The sequence below is a fragment of the Amblyomma mixtum genome, chromosome 1 (assembly GCF_055824585.1).
Source record: "Amblyomma mixtum isolate Tamu chromosome 1, ASM5582458v1, whole genome shotgun sequence".
NCBI classification, from domain to species: domain Eukaryota; kingdom Metazoa; phylum Arthropoda; class Arachnida; order Ixodida; family Ixodidae; genus Amblyomma; species Amblyomma mixtum.
This window is the reverse complement of record NC_143012.1, coordinates 1,709,077-1,725,414: the sequence shown is the minus strand read 5'-3', so window position 1 is coordinate 1,725,414 and position 16,338 is coordinate 1,709,077. Positions and strand designations below refer to the sequence as shown.

The 16,338-nt window shown below is 47.2% G+C and overlaps 1 long non-coding RNA gene across 1 annotated transcript in view; it reads right to left on the bottom strand.

Moving 5' to 3' along the window:
- Positions 1-931: 931 nt before the first annotated feature.
- Positions 932-16,338, bottom strand: part of LOC149365218 (uncharacterized) — a 163,011-nt gene continuing 147,604 nt past the window's right edge. Inside the window, exon 3 of the long non-coding RNA XR_016282528.1 lies at positions 932-1,262. This is a non-coding gene — a long non-coding RNA (uncharacterized LOC149365218). The remainder of the gene's footprint in view (positions 1,263-16,338) is intronic.

Genomic DNA, 16,338 nt, shown 5'->3' with positions numbered 1-16,338 from the left:
GGAAAACCTAACTCCGTATGTCTTGGCCAGGCGACAGTATTAGCAGCTGTGTACATCTTAACAGGACGTCGCCCTTAAAATGACGTCACTTCCGCTCTGGTTACGTCACTTGCCTCCAGCAAATGGGCGAATTTTATGACCGACGATTCACTTTGGCCTCATCTAGTCTCTAACGAAAAAGTAGCAGTCGCAGAAGGAACCCAGTGTATGGCTCACAGGGGCCCCTTCAAGCTCAAGCAAGCACTTCGCAATGCATACCCACTGACACTGACAATACGGGCCCTCCAGTTTCTTCTAAAGTGACGACAGTAATCTCCCCATCGTTGCGACGGTACGAACGGAAAGATCTGCAGGTCATTGAATGGTGAGTGAGCGTGAACTCCAGGCCTACGACAAATACCCTTGGCATAGCTGCATCGGAATGAACCGCTCTTCAGCTGTCTTTCGGGTTCAGATTTCTTTTTTATTATCTTCAAGCAAAGGCACGTGACGGAGTAACCACGAAGTGATGGGTCGTTCAGAATGTCTACGTATGCTTCCCAAATCTGCAACGGCACAGAAATCTCTCAAAGACCCACGCCGGTGCCAGAGGGCGACACGCATTCTCAAGCGCTTTTCTTTTTTGTATTCTATCATCCGCTTAGAGGTTCAAAGCACGCCAGGGTGTCCCCGACGCTCGCGCTTCCCGCGAAACCTCGCACGGAGCACAAAAGCGAGCCAAGCCCGGTTTCACAACCGCTCGAGATGCAGCTCGTCCACGGAAGAGAATGAAGACCCCCACCCTCCCGGCCCAGAAGCCCACGTGTCCGAATATTTCTGCGAGTTACAACTCGGTTCCGTGGCTACATTTAGTATATTTGAAGTGAACTGGGTTCCAGATAGTTTACCCCTTTTTATCTTTACCTGTTAAGTTGTATATTTTATTCCACATTTTACAAATACACTTTTGATTGTCAACTGTACAGTCTTGCTGTTTTTGCAAGTGCACTGCTGTGTCGATCTCTGCAGCTTGATTATTGCTGCCAATTGCCATGGGCAAGGTGTGTTGCTGGGCGAGTTGGTTGGGGTACATCTTGAGTTGTGTGTCCTTCTTGTTCTGGTCCTTTGTCTGCAAGCGCTGCTTTTCTCAAAATTGCCATGGTTTTATTTCTCTTTTGCTGTTGTATCTTGAGCGAGTTGTATAGCCCTCTGCCAAGTAATAGGGTTCCTCAGCCTCTTCAAGATGTTCCAGTAGCTTTTAGCCGTGGGACCCTTGATGCTTTCTGTGCAAATAAAGAAATTCAATGAAACTAAATGAGTGTGGCTGCGCTTGTGCAGATCCTGAGTAGTAATTACTCCCCTATTCAAATCTATACTCCAACTTATCTGATTCCCCTAAACGCAATGTACTATGAGCGTCAATTGAAACGCGAACAAGCCAATTGAAACGCGAACAGCGCAACTCGCAGATATTATACTAGGGAGGCAAAATATATGAGCAGTAGATTTTCCCATCAAAGCCGAAAAGACCGCTCTTCTGAAATGTTAATATGCCAGGCCTCTATTTCACCTCCAGCCTCTAATATGCTTGATTTTTGGTGCTCGCGTTTCAGGTGTTTTGTTCGCGTTTCATTTGACGCTGATAGTACATTCAGTGAATACGTTGAAAGCAATTCAGCACTGAATGGTGCACATTCCAATCACGCTGCAAGGCGAAGAAGGTGACAACTCTTGCAACCTCAAAGCCAGGACATAGATGAATTTGGAAGGAAATGCTCTTGTAGCTGCAAGTTCACTACTCTTGCCACGCTTTTCGGGGCAGTACAACTTCCCCTGCGGAGTTCATCACTTGCTTTAAAGCACTGGTGACTAGCATCGCGCGGGCAAATGGTTACTGAGCCTTCATTAAAGATCTGGAACAAAAAGTTTAGCTCCCAGGTCAAGAGCCCAGCTAAGGCTGGTGTATTAAGTGTTCAGGATTGTAGGGCACAGTTGCTTGCAGTCAGGAGGAAAGTGTGTCACCTGAGGTCATGTGGCCATAGAGTCGAGGCGGGAATTATGTACTATATACAGGGCGCTAGCATCTGTCTATTTTAAGCGGACTTTACCTATAAGTGTTTATTTGTTGCTCTACGCAATTTGTTTGTCACTCCCCTCCTCCCTTATGAAAATCATTTGCCAGACAGCCTTTCGACAGAATTCAATAAGTCAATAAATTAAATCAGCAATGTCGAAGAGTTCGACCTTCTAACGATACCGAGCTAGTAACAGCTATGTACTCCATTACCTTTCTCGACAGGACTGCTCACTAGAGGAATACTACAGATCACGAAACTTCAAACGGGACATTGCACAGCCGCCGCCGTGGTCATTCCAGTTAGCTCACTCCGTGCTCACAAGATGTGAGGGAGCGGCTTATGTGGACAAGCACACAGGGAGGACCCTAGATTGTGCCCACGCCCCAAGTCACCTAGAGAAGGCTTTCACTACCTCGTAGAAGAACGTGGGAGAGCACAGTATGATACGACGCCGATGCCGACAAGTTCTGTGAAAAGAGGCATATCGTATCACTTTTGTCAAGCGGCATGCTGCTTATAAGGTCCTTGCAATGGACTATTCGTTTTAACGAAATAGCGTTATAGTCTCCGTTACACAGAGAATCTGGCTTCGGCGTTTGTGAGCGAAAAATAGGGTGGCGCCGGGTAGTCCAGGTGACCACCGACCGGAGAAGCAACCTAGGTGGGCCACCTGGGTCACGTGACCTTGTGGCGTCACCGCAACCTGCCAACCGGATTGCGAGCAAACTTACCAGCGTGACAGATGGCTGTTAAATCAATTAGTGATCGCGACAGGTTGCGCGGGAAGAGCAACCTGGGTCACACAAGCCCCACCGGTGGCAGCGCCTGCCATCGCAGGGCAGTGACGCGTTTCTTAACCGCTGAAGGAGTGGTGCGAGGACTCCCGGGGACATATGAATGTAAAGTTGAGGATCACCAATTCCACATATACGAACATTAACCTATTAACGCCATCGCGTCAAATCCTTAAAGACGAGCTTAGGTGTCCCCTCTACATTTTTTTTACACGACGCCGATGCTCAGTCGACACGGACAAATTACAAAGGCTGACACCGAAGCGAGAGGCCTAGCTACTTCTCCAGAGGCTTGCATCCCAGACAACCGCCAGACCAGCGTCCGCTCGTGCTGTTGCTGCACGCATTCACCTATGCGTGGCATTCAAATGGGCCGGCAAAAAACATCGACGGGCTTGTAACGAGCCTGCTGATCTACAGAACAACCAAGCTGCCGCTTCCCGGCCGCACGCCGTGTGAAAGACGCTCACGTGCGAAGAACGGGCGTGAGCAGCGCGCTGAGTTCACGCACGGTCAGCTCAACCGAAACGGTGCAGTACTCAGGACGCTTGTTCAGAGTGAGTCGGCCATGGAGCGAATTCACAGAGCTCTCTCGTCTCACGCGTGGCAGTGGTCAGCAGCGAGGTGACGCTCTGGGCCAACACGAGGAACAAACAATGCCGCATACGAGACGCGCGTCTGGTTACAACAAACTGTAGGAGAACGGCAGACTGGGCGAGTTGGTAATCCATAAGGAGGTTTTTTCAACAACGCCTGACAGCAAGTCATAGAACAAGAGGAAACGAACACGGCGCTGAACTTACAACTGGATTTTAATTGAAGTAAGCAAATCAATATATATATGTGTTACTATGCGCAAGCGCGCTCTCTTTATGAGTGTATAGACTAACTTGTTTATTCGAAAAAAAAATTCAGTTTAAGTTCAGCGCTGTGTTTGTTTGTTCTTATTGTATGCCCTGTTGTTTAGCGGTGTTGAAAAAGTTTATTTAATTTTTTATTGGGGTTTAACGTCCCAAACCGACTCAGGCTATGAGGGCCTCCGGAAATTTCAACCACGTGACGTTGTTTAACGTGCACTGACATCGCACAGTACACATGCCCCTAGCATTTCGGCTCCATCGAAATTCGACCACCGCGGCAGGGATCGAACCCGCTTCTTTCGGGTCAGCAGCCGAGCGCCACAACCACTGAGCCACCGCGGCTGCTCCGATTTATCTATGTGTGACTATGAGCGTGTGCGCTCGCTATATACATGTGACTTGCACATTTCGAATAAAATCCAGTTGTAAGTTCACCCTTATAAAAATAGTCTATAGACAGTCTATAGAATTATTGTAGAACCTTTTGCCTTCCTATAGATTTTTTGCCTATTCATAGTTCATAGCCATTCTGCTGTCCCAGTTTACACCCGCCTCTAGACCGTCCTCGCCACTTTGGAGCCTGCACAATCCCCGTGTGCTTCTTGCAATACCTGGCATCAGGAAGAAGAAAGATTTATGGCCGATAGAACTAAAACAAGTCACTCTTGAATATTTCCATGAGCACCATGCAAACCGGGTGCACGTCTACACCGACAGCTCAGTGAACCCTAACACTTCTTCGGGCTCCGTGGTCATCCGTTCAAAGACAAGAGAAATTAGAGTTAGGATAGCTCACCAGACTTCTTCGACGGGTGCAGAACTCACCGCTTTTTGTGTCGCCATGAACAACTGGTCGCGGAAATTGGACAACTACATCACTCTGCCATCAATACAGGACAGTACATTATCTACGAATGGCTACCGGGGCACAGCGGCATAGCAGGCAATAACCGCTAGGATGAGGTCGCGCGAACTGCTCTCCAGGACGGCGATATTGTGTCGATCCCCCTTTCGAGATATGACGCAGCGGGCAGTCTTCGCGAACTTTATCAGTACACTGAAAGTAAAAAGGGCGTAAGCTGTCCTCTAGCACACACCCTTTTATCAGTACACTGGGAGTAAAAAGGCAGTCAGCTGTCCTCTAGTGCGCACCCTTTTATCAGTACACTTTGAGTAAAAAGACAGTCAGCTGTCCTCTAGTGGGCACCCTTTTATCAGTACACTGGGAGTAAAAAGGCAGTCAGCTGCCCTTTATCCCACACACTTTTATCTGTACACTGGGAGTAAAAAGGCAGTCAGCTGTCCTCTAGTGCGCACCCTTGTATAAGTACACTGGGAGTAAAAAGGCAGTCAGCTGTCCTCTAGTGCGCACCCTTCTATCAGTACACTGGGAGTAAAATGGCACTGAGCTGCCCTTTAGCGCACACCCTTCTATCAGTACACTGGGAGTAAAAAGGCAGTCAGCTGTCCTCTAGTGCGCACCCTCTTATCAGTACACTGGGAGTAAAAAGGCAGTCTGCTGCCCTTTAGCCCACACCCTTTTATCAGTACACTGGGAGTAAAAAGGCAGTCTGCTGTCCTCTAGTGCGCACCCTTTTATCAGTACACTGGGAGTAAAAAGGCAGTCAGCAGCCCTTTAGCCCACACCCTTTCATCAGTACACTGGGAGTAAAAAGGCAGTCAGCTGCCCTTTAGCGCACATCCTTTTATCAGTACACTGGGAGTAAAAAGGCAGCCAGCTGTCCTCTAGTGAGGACCCTTTAATCAGTACACTGGGAGTAAAAAGGCAGTCAGCTGCCCTTTAGCGCACAACCTTTTATCAGTACACTGGGAGTAAAAAGGCAGTCAGCTGTCCTCTAGTGAGGACCCTTTAATCAGTACACTGGGAGTAAAAAGGCAGTCAGCTGCCCTTTAGCGCACAACCTTTTATCAGTACACTGGGAGTAAAAAGGCAGCCAGCTGTCCTCTAGTGAGGACCCTTTAATCAGTACACTGGGAGTAAAAAGGCAGTCAGCTGCCCTTTAGCGCACAACCTTTTATCAGTACACTGGGAGTAAAAAGGCAGTCAGCTGTCCTCTAGTGCGCACCCTTTTATCAGTACACTGGGAGTAAAAGGCAGTCAGCTGCCCTTTAGTGCACACCCTTTTATCAGTACACAGGGACTAAAAAAGGCAGTCAGCTGTCCTCTAGTGCGCACCCTTTAATTAGTACACTGGGAGTAAAAAGGCAGTCAGCTGCCCTTTAGCGCACAACCTTTTATCAGTACACTGGGAGTAAAAAGGCAGTCAGCTGTCCTCTAGTGCACACCCTTTTATCAGTACACTGGGAGTAAAAAGGCAGTCATGTGCCCTGTAGTGCACACCCTGTTATCAGTACACTGGGAGTAAAAAGGGAGTCAGCTGTCCTCTAGCACACGCCCTTTTATCAGTACACTGGGAATAAAAAGGGAGTCAGCTGTCCTCTAGCACACGCCCTTTCATCAGTACACTGGGAGTAAAAAGGCAGTCAGCTGTCCTCTAGCACACGCCCTTTTATCAGTACACTGGGAGTAAAATGGCAGTCAGCTGACCTCTAGCACACGCCCTTTTATCAGTACACTGGGAGTAAAAAGGCAGTCAGCTGTCCTCTAGCACACGCCCTTTTATCAGTACACTGGGAGTAAAAAGGCAGTCAGCTGTCCTCTAGTGGGCACCCTTTTATCAGTACACTAGCAGTAAAAAGGGGGTCAGCTGCCCCTTAGCGCACACCCTTTTTTAATACACTGGGAGTAAAAGGGAATAAAGCTTCTTCTAGCGCACATCCTTTCTTAACAGAGTGTGCCTCTTGTCCACAACCTTTCCATGTTCAAAATTCTCAGGCAAAAGTTTTTGATTACTGAAAAATTGTAAGGGAACTGTTTTGAATATAGTGAAGGTAATTGTCCTTCCTTCGGATATGTCACAAAAATCCTTCTTTTTATGTGTTTCCACCGATCGAATCGAGAAGTTAAGACTGCCAAAGAAAACCAATTGGGAATGCTTTTGATTAGAGCGAAAACGCAAAAACGCAAATAAAAAATCAAGACTGCCGTCAGGTGGTCGGCGAATATATTGATTGTTATATTGAAATCTCGCATTATCTGAAGACATTGCGTTGATAAACTGTTTCCCGCTTAATAATACTTTGCTTCGGAATTGCTGAGTACAATAAAAGGGTGTGCGCTGGTGGACACATCACTCAGTTTTTACTCCCAGTGTAGTACAAACTCTCTGCATCTAAGTAGTGATGATAGGGGCCGTCGCAAAGGCAGACATTCACACGAGACTCTACCATCACAGAACACAGGCGTTCTGAAGGTCGCTGTGTACCAGTGTACGGCCAAAGCTACACAGGACGCCGTCTTATCGTCACTGCCAGCATTAGACTGTCAAGATTTTCGAGGACAGCTGGTCACAGATCGCGGTTGATGTCATACGTACGAAAAGCTTAATGAGTGCGTAATTTACATATTTTTTAAGGTGGAAGCCTTTAATGCCTCATCAGTGTAAGCAGTAGTTGTCGACAGAAATTCCACGCTTTTCACTTGGTCGAAATGCTCGTGACGTCACAGTGCGCGAATTTCAAATGGGACCAATTGTACTTTGGCTAGTAACCATGCAACCAAGTAAAAGGATGGTATAGTGATGCTCCAAGTGGGACTAAGTTTGGTTAATTAGTTAATTAACCAATTAGCCTAATTAACCTTTCCAGTCAGACCATAGAAATCAATAAAATCGAGTAGGAAATTGGTCGAGTTGGAGAATCGAACCAGGCTCTCCAGAATGCGAGACCAGCACGCTAACCACTCCGCCATGCCAGCTCGATGGCTTGGAATGAACAAAGGCGCGTCTAGTGAATACGGTGTCTTCGTTCACTCCCATCTTCCTCCCTTTCTCTTTACAGCAAGGTTCGGCTGTCCACCGAGATGACAGAGAATTGCTGCGCCATTTCCTCAGTTCCTTGAAAAGCGTTGCGTTCAAAGGGCAAGGCATCGCGCCGACCGTGTGGTGGCATTCCTCGTTTCCTGTACGGTGGGTTCGGGTGTACATCAAGATGACAGAGAATTACTACGTAATTTCCTTTCCTAAATAAAGCATCGCGTTCAAAGGGCAAGGCACGGCCGCTCGATCGAGCGGCCGTGGGCAAGGCATCGCGCCGAACGGGTGGTGGCGTTCCGTGAACTGCCTGGCAGCGCTACAACACGCTGTCGCGTTCCACTTCTAAAGGCGAAGCGTACGCGCTATTAATTAGCAGTTAATTAGTATATAGTCAATAATCAGTAATTAGTCACTAGTTAGTAATTTGTCATTACTTCGTCATCAATTATGTGTGACGTAATCCACTGGTGACGTCACCAGTGTCACATAGGCAAAGTGGTGCGGAAAACGCTTTCGCCTATACGCACTTTAGACAGCCAAAGTGCCCCTGATTTTTTATTCGTGCCTGCATGCTTTGTTTCGTCTTTCCTTTAGGACTGACGCTACGCATCACTCCGGAATATGTTGTTAGTAGAAGAAAATATTGCGAGACTTTTAAAACAGGTCACGCAGCAAGGTTGTAAAGGAAACGTTCAGTTGACACCAAACAACAGCGGAGGAACATGCAGAGGCGGCACCTGCGACATTGAATTCAAGCTTCCTGTGCTTCGTTTTGAGATCACCAGCTCATTAGCTCCTTCCTCAGTTTCGTGCCGCCGTCGCTATCACAGTCGGCAACCGTTTCGGCGGCGTCGTTCGCAGCGCACATTGTAAAGATGACGACGATGAAGAAAGTGCCAGTCGCCGTTCTTCGTCATCGCTGACCAGCCTTGCACGAGTCTCGTGCTTGAGCTGTCCGTTCCCCCTGGTGGTTTCTGCCCGATCTGCCTTATCTGCCTTAGTGCATTAGCTCTTCCCACCTCGTTCCCCAGCTCCGTCGGCGTCGACGCCGTCCGCAGCGCAGACCTTGGCATCGCGCCAAGATGATGCACATCAGTGCCCGCACTGCGTGTTCATGGTTTGACGGGTGGAGGTCGCTTGACGAACTCGACAGCGCGCCAGGACGTTGCTGCGGCATTGTATGTATGATAAAGCCTGAGGGACTGTGCGGGGGGGGGGGGGGGGGGGGGGGGTATGGTGCACAAAAAGACGCGTGTTGCGCACAAGTGCGCCAGCACTGGAGAAGAGCGTGTAGTCAAATACAACTCAAGAACGCAGCGGCTTTTTCCCGACAACAGACGCTTTCCAGCCAATGGCGTCGACCGATTCTCATGACCCTGCGAGCGGCACCACAGTGGAGAGAGTAGTCTACCCCTGGCCATAGAGGGAAGGGATTATCCCATCTGCCACTCCCTGCTTTGTCACACTATCAGGGTCATGAGAGTCTGCCGACGACATTGGCTGGATGGGGGTCCTTTGAAGGAGAAAAGCCGCTGCGTTCTTAAGTTTTATCCGACTATAGTTTAGACCAGGATAATATAAATCTTCTTTGCTCTCACACCACAGCTAACACTTAAACATGTATACAGACTCGTAACCGTCCTCAGAGATTTTTTTCCCAAAGCCCGATTGCAAAGTTCGAGTGCACGCGCCTAAAAACATGCCACATGAATTCTGCATGTGCCTAAAAGCGTCAAGATATATTGAAGACGCGTGTTTAAATGTCTGTCCAGTCGCCAGATGCATCCAGCGTTCTAGTGGTTCCGTGAGACTGGTATCAAATCGCGCCAGGTCAGGGGTTTCCGCGGTGTATTCTTCGAAGTATTAAGGCGAAAGCCTTTAATGCCTCATACTGTCGTTAGCAGACGCGTCGGCAGCCGTGTCGGCAGATTTGTTTAGGCGTCACCGCTTAAAAAGAAACTGCGCCGAGGGTGGGAATCGAACCAGGGTCTTTGGCATTTGAAGCGGAGACGCTACCACTCCGCCACGAATAGTGAATGCATGGGTTTCGTAAATAAAATAAAAGTAATGAAAAAGTAAAAATAATGTAGAAAAATAAAAACAATAATAGTAAGTAAAGGAAGATTAAAAACAACCATAAGAAGAGAAACAAATATAAAATATGAGAAATAAAAATAAGGAAAGAAACGAAAATACAAATTAAATTAAAAGAGTAAATATGAAAAATAACACAACAAGAAACAATAAAAATAAGAAAAGAAACCAGAATAACATGGAAAAAATAAGTTATGAAAAATAAAGAAAAACAGTGCGCAAGGAACCGCTTTCGCCTTGCAGCACTTTAGAGAGCCAAAGTGCCCCCTGAATTTTAACCGCACCGATTACCGTCTCCTCCTCCGCCTCCGAACAGGCAGTGTGTGGATGGCCGAACGCCTCCACCGTTATTGTGGTGCTTCCATTCCATTGCGCGCGAACTGCGACAGCCATGACGTGAAATCAAGCATAACAGCAGATTTTCGCTTGTATATCCAGCCTTAACCAGAGCTAAGCCGAATTTCAATGAAGGCGAAATTCTAGAGGGCCGTGTACTGTACGATGTCAGAGCACGTTAAAGAACCCCAGGTGGTCTAAATTTCCGGAGCCCTTCACTACAGCGTCTCTCATAGCCTTAGTCGCTTTGGGACGTTAAACCCCAACAAACCAATAAACCAACCAGGGCTAAGCCGCTGCCTAATTTTTTTCTTTTATCAGTTTCGCCTACATGACGAACGAAGCTGCGCAAGTTTTGGTTTCGGTGGGGATCCAATCGACCGCAGACGGCGCCAATGGTCAGAAGACGGCGAGAGAGCCTCGAGAGAGAGAGAGAGAGAAACTTTATTATGGCAAGTGTGTTTAGACCCCCATTGGGTCCCTGCACCACCGCACGGTCCCACTCTACGTCGGAACGTTCATGTGGTGTTTGTCCATGACGTCGGCACCCCGAAGCACCGCAGCAAGCTGCGATGGCGGGTCCGGAGACGAGAGCACGACCTCCCAGTCCTCCCAACTTGATAACGCGGGCTGTCCCTGCGGGGGAGGATCAGCAGGGCAGCCGAAAAGGATGTGGGAGAGTGTGGCGTGAGGGTCGCCGCACAGGGTGCATGCAGGGGAGGTGCCACAGTAGTGGGATAGCACTCGAGTGCGGTCTTTGCGCGCACTGCCCTTTTACGCTCACTGCCACCAGCCCTTGCAACGACAATTTTAGTTGGGAGTGGCTAGCGTAGCGACCGGGAAGCGTGTGGCGCCATCTAGCGATAGCAAGTGAAAGCTCCTGAACTGTGTGCTGAAGAAACTTTTTTCCTCTTTTTTTTTTCTATTTGGCCCCGTACCTTCGTTTGAGGAAGACAGATCTAAACCACCTGGACGTTATCATTCGAACGGCTTATAAGAAGGCACTCGGCCTACCCATGAAAGCATCTACGGAGCGTCTACTAAAACTAGGGGTACACAACACGGCTGATGAATTGATTAGCGCCCATCTTACAAGCCAGGTAGTGCGACTGGCCACAACTACGACCGGCCGTAGGGTCCTAGAAGATTTAAATATTAGCTTTCCGCAGCAAGTGGCTGGGAGACAAGATATACCTAAAGAGTGGAAGAGCAAATTCCTTACGCTTCCGCTTCCCAAAAACATGCACCCGGAGCATCATCATGCTAGACGAGTGGCGAGGAGCAAGAAGATGAACGAGTGCTATTCAACAAAAGAAGGAGCCTTCTTCGTGGACGCTGCGGGTCCTGTACAAGGAATATCAACAATCTCAGTGGTGCACCAAATGCAAGTCGTGGACGGGCTTTCAGTTCGTAACGGGGATACACAGGCTATGGAGGAAGTAGCGATAGCCCTTGCCGCAACGCACTCAGAATCTAAATACATAGTTACAGATTCCCAGGCGGCTTATAGAAACTATATGCGTGGCAGAATCACGCCGCTAGCCTGCAAAATTCTTAGTCAATGTAGGACTTTAGCTGAACGGAAGGAATTAATATGGGTACCAGGTCACCTGGGAGTTGAAGGAAACGAGCGCGCACACGCTTCGGCCCGAGCTTTTCTTCCCCGGCATCCTTCTACGTCCTCCCTTCCTGATTCTGGCTCCCCCTCTCCGCTAACGACATATTCAGAAATATTGCAACATTTGCGCCTTGAAAGGCAGACACTCCCGAGGCCCGCTAAGGGTCTCAGTAAATCAGAGGAATGTCACCTTCGCAGGCTACAAACTATGTCTTTCAATAACCCAGCTACGCTTCACGCCATTGAGCCCGAGTCCTTTTCGGCACAGTGCAAATTTTGTGGCCAGAAGGCAAACTTGTACCACATGGTATGGGCTTGTCAGAAAAATGACAGCATTGAGATCATAAATCAGCCAACGCGGGAGGGCTGGGAGGCGGCCCTGTCCAGCTCGGACCTCGAGGAACAACGAGCCCTCGTCGCCAGAGCACGGGCAGCGGCTTTCACCAACGGCGTCCCGGACTAGGGACCCGATCAGCCTTCCCTTCAACTAAGGCTTTAATAAACGTTTTCATCATCATCATCTCTTTTATTAATGACAGTGGTGTTTGCATTTGAAGTCTTTGTCTTTTTTAATGAAAATCAATTGATTCAAATGAAAACAAATTCTAGTGCAAAGTTGGAGAAGTACTTTACCGGGGTTTCTTGCTATGACAACAATGTACGCCGTAGATAGCTATCGCATCGAAAAATGCAGCGGCGATGAAGTATTTGGTTGGAAGCGGGCGTGCAGGGCGCCGCAATGTTGCCAACGTTAACCACGTAAGGCACGCAAGCAACGCAACGCAAAGACCGCTGGCATGCGTACGTACGCAAGACGCAAGGCTCGCACTCTGCGCATGCGCACTATGGTCCCCGCTAGCTTCTTGCTTACGTTAAGCCCTTGCGGACGCACAGCTAAAACTGATATCGTGAGCAGCGACTGCGTGTTTGCCTTGGCTGCTTTCTGATGTTCGGCGGTGAAAGGAAAGACTCCTACTTAACCGAATTCACTGGTTTGCGGATGACGATTTGGGGCCTTTGTGAGCGAATCCAGCGAAGCACAGGCTTTGCCGAGTCCGTGAACAGCGGGAGAGAAGTTTCTACCTTGACACGGCTGTCCTGAGGGTATTCTCGAAGCCCTGTCGTCTCACATCCGTCTCAGTGCCCTGATAAGTGATTTTTCATCTTAACTAGCGTCGTCTGATAAAGACGTGAGCAGGCTTGTCTATAGCGCTAGAGCATTGTGCTGCGGAATAGAGCATTATAGAGGAATAGGGTTTTAGACTGACTGGATATGCTACCAAATGTACCTTTGGTAGAATGCAGTAACTCTAGGTTTTATATGACTATGCGCCAGCGCTTCAGCGACTGCAGTGGCAGTCAATCCCACTACCTGCGTTGTAAGTTCGCCTTTCATCGTTCCGCGAAGCACCAGGCGAGCGCTCTGTACGTCTGCTTACTTCTGCAATGAAGTTCACCTTGCAAGTGGATGTAGCTTTTCAGCATTTATTTTTAGCGCTCTCCGAAGTATTTTGTCTCATTTTAGTTAGGATATGCGTAACACTTTTGAACACTGTTACTCTCATGCATGGTCGCAGAACGCGGTATGCGGCGTCGCTATTAACTTAAAAAAAAAAAGTAACCCCGTCGCTTTTTCTAAAATGCCATGGTTCCCCGCAAAAAATATAATTTTGCTTATCATGCGGGTCGCAGCAGATGAATGCGCCCCAAGTTTCTGAAGTGCGTTCTTGTATTCTGCCGTCACAGATGCGGCCGCCGCATTTATAATTCCAACCTGATTACTCCTTGGTTTTAGCACAACGGCGCAATCACTCAGTATTAGAACTTCACAGCTCCTGGCACAAGGTGCAGTTAATTCATAGTAGCGATGTCAAAAAAGAAAATATAACTGTCTCACTGCTTTAATTCATTCATTGAGTGTATACTGCTGAAGCGAATGTGACAGACGTAACTGTAGGGCACTATATGGAATAAGTTTATGTGGAACTAGGCACCAGTACTTATGCCTGAGTTGTTTTTTTAGGTGGACTTTGTTAGTGCCTTTTTTAAGCGGAAGTAAAAAAAAAGCACTTGCTGTGTTTCTACTAGAATGGAAATGTGCTCTCATGTGCACAAAGGGTGTTTCATTTCTAATATGAGTAGGAAGACCCTTTTAGCAACAATGTTTACGGCGAAATTACAGTTGTGATAATATTAATCAAATCTGCTATGGATCTAGTACTCATTGCTGCATACTGAAGCTTCACTGTGGGTTCAGGGAAGGTGGCGACAGCATATACATACACCCCAATACATGGAAGCAGCACTTATACTTTTACAATGAGACGACAAGGTAAATGATTTCTTCAAACCAGCGGTTCAAGACAGCGTGGTGCAAACGCAGGCGTACATCTGTTAAATGAGAGGGTAAGCAGCTTGTGATCCTTCACTGCATGATTATTTATGCTTTTAAGGTTTTGATACATCTTCCCATTTTGTGCCTGGTACTAAAGGCAACAGAATAATGTATCCGCAGTAAATGGCCTGTTTTGATGCATTTCACTGTTATATTTGATTTGTGTGCCTTACTCGTTTGCACAACCCCCTTGATCACATTTAAAATAAGCTGCCATTGTCTTTGTTAAAAAGTTCTGGAAATTAACATCGATTTCAAATTTAAAATTGTGTGGTATTCATTAAGCTTGCAGAGAATCCGCGAAACAGTTGGTAGCATTCAAAGTAACGGCTAGAAACCAGTTAAGTAAGCTCGCATAAAATATCTGCACTTAGGAATGTTAACAGAGTCATTATATTATTTTATTCTTGCTATGGATTGTTTAGTCTCTTCTCAGTTGCTTCTCGTGACTGACTTCGATTATATAAATTTTGTCACCCAAAGTTCTGAGGCCTGGCAGGTAGAGCTCAGGAAGGAACTCAGGCAAACCAACGCCTGCTCATGATTATTGCGAAGTTTCAGCAATTCTTTGTAGTAATCATGTGATTCTGTTATTTGTCATTTGCATCCATTGAAGACATTCATCTTGCAATACTACACAATGGAAGAACAAGAGTATGCTACCATACTTCATGGTCTTACAGGATGACTAGTCACTGTCTGGAATTAAGATGAATATTTGTTGGCTTGTAGTAAAAATGTATGTATTTATGTTGGTGTTTGAAAAGAAATTAATTTGAGGCTTTGTGTACAGCCATTTCAAATCTGCATAAAATAATGTATTTTTGATCACAGTGCATGTAGTAATCCTCTTGCGGAACGTAGCTTACATGTTCATATCCAGCTTTAGCACAGGTGGAAATAGGTTAAGGACCACATACTATGTGGTTTGTTTACCTCCTCCCTTCAGTTAATAAAGAAACTAGAGGAAGCAGAACTATTGTTGCACACAAAGAATGTGTTTATTTTGCAGCATTCCGTATAAGTTACACTTTGCATCAGTGTGGCTTGGAACCGTATTTCTATTCTTTTCATTTAAGAGCACTTTATAACCTGCTTTGCAGGTCCCCTTCCCAGGCCTGTTCCCAGCACCTGTACTGGGTTGGTTCCCCTAGCCAGGCGCCCACATCCTCTTGACAGTATTGGGCACTGGTCTGACCTGGTACGCACTGTTTTTAACTGTTCTTTCTAGTCATCTCATTGATGCTGTGCTGCGATATACTGAAGTGACATTTGAAATCTTGGTCCTGCAAAAGTAAGCGCATTGTTTTGCTCTGTTAAAAATCTGCAGCCAGCTATGTGCTCAGTGAAATTATTAAAGTATCAAAACAAATACAATAATCAAGGCCCCTCTTCATCGGCTGTCGATGTCCATCTGTCAGACTTTCTCTGTAAGGCGAGCCAAATGGGATAACAAACGCCAAGACACACACGACAAAAGCAAGTGCCGTCTGAAACCCACTCGTCCCGCCAGGCCAAACCCAAAGCAAAACTGATTGCGCCTAGCCATTCCTCTAAGAAAAACCTGAAGTGAAACAAAATTTTGCGGAACGAACACGAAGTGCGTAGACGATGCATGGTTCAGGGGTACGGACCTCATCAAAGTGTTGTCATAATGCACGACACTTCAAGAAACAGAGGGAAAATTGGAATTGGTCTACAATCGGTCGGAAAAGTGGAAACGATTCTCGAATATTACCTGGGCAGGGAAGAATCAACCGAGATGTCAGACAGAGGCTTTAAATTTGGCCCCAAAGTTGCTTCCTATTCGCAACTACCACAACTCTCTATGTGATCTGCATTTCGTTCTGCATGGCAGCAGACAAGACGTAAATGTGCAAAATATGCACAATAAACTTGCAGAAGTTACACACTGCGCAACTTCATACGGCCACACAAAGTAGCACCTCTAGGAGCTCACGCCAGCTTCTATAAGCTACGATGGCCAAGAGTGGCCTCGCTCGTGCTTGCGTGTCAGCGGACACTAGCACGCAATAATCAGCGCAGGCAAAGTTTGCGTGCCAAGACACAAAATGAACCTAACAAAATTAAAGCTCGAAGTCACCTCGAGGCACCCACACAAGAGTCTCCGCCAAATTAGCCCATGGTTGACTTCGCTGTTCATCCGCGCCTCAGCAGGCACACTCAGAATTCGCAGCGCAGCTAAGCCTATGTACTTACAAGTGCATGCTGCACGACATTTCGCATCAAATCTCAACTAAGTGATGCCGTGGAAGAAAAGGAACAAA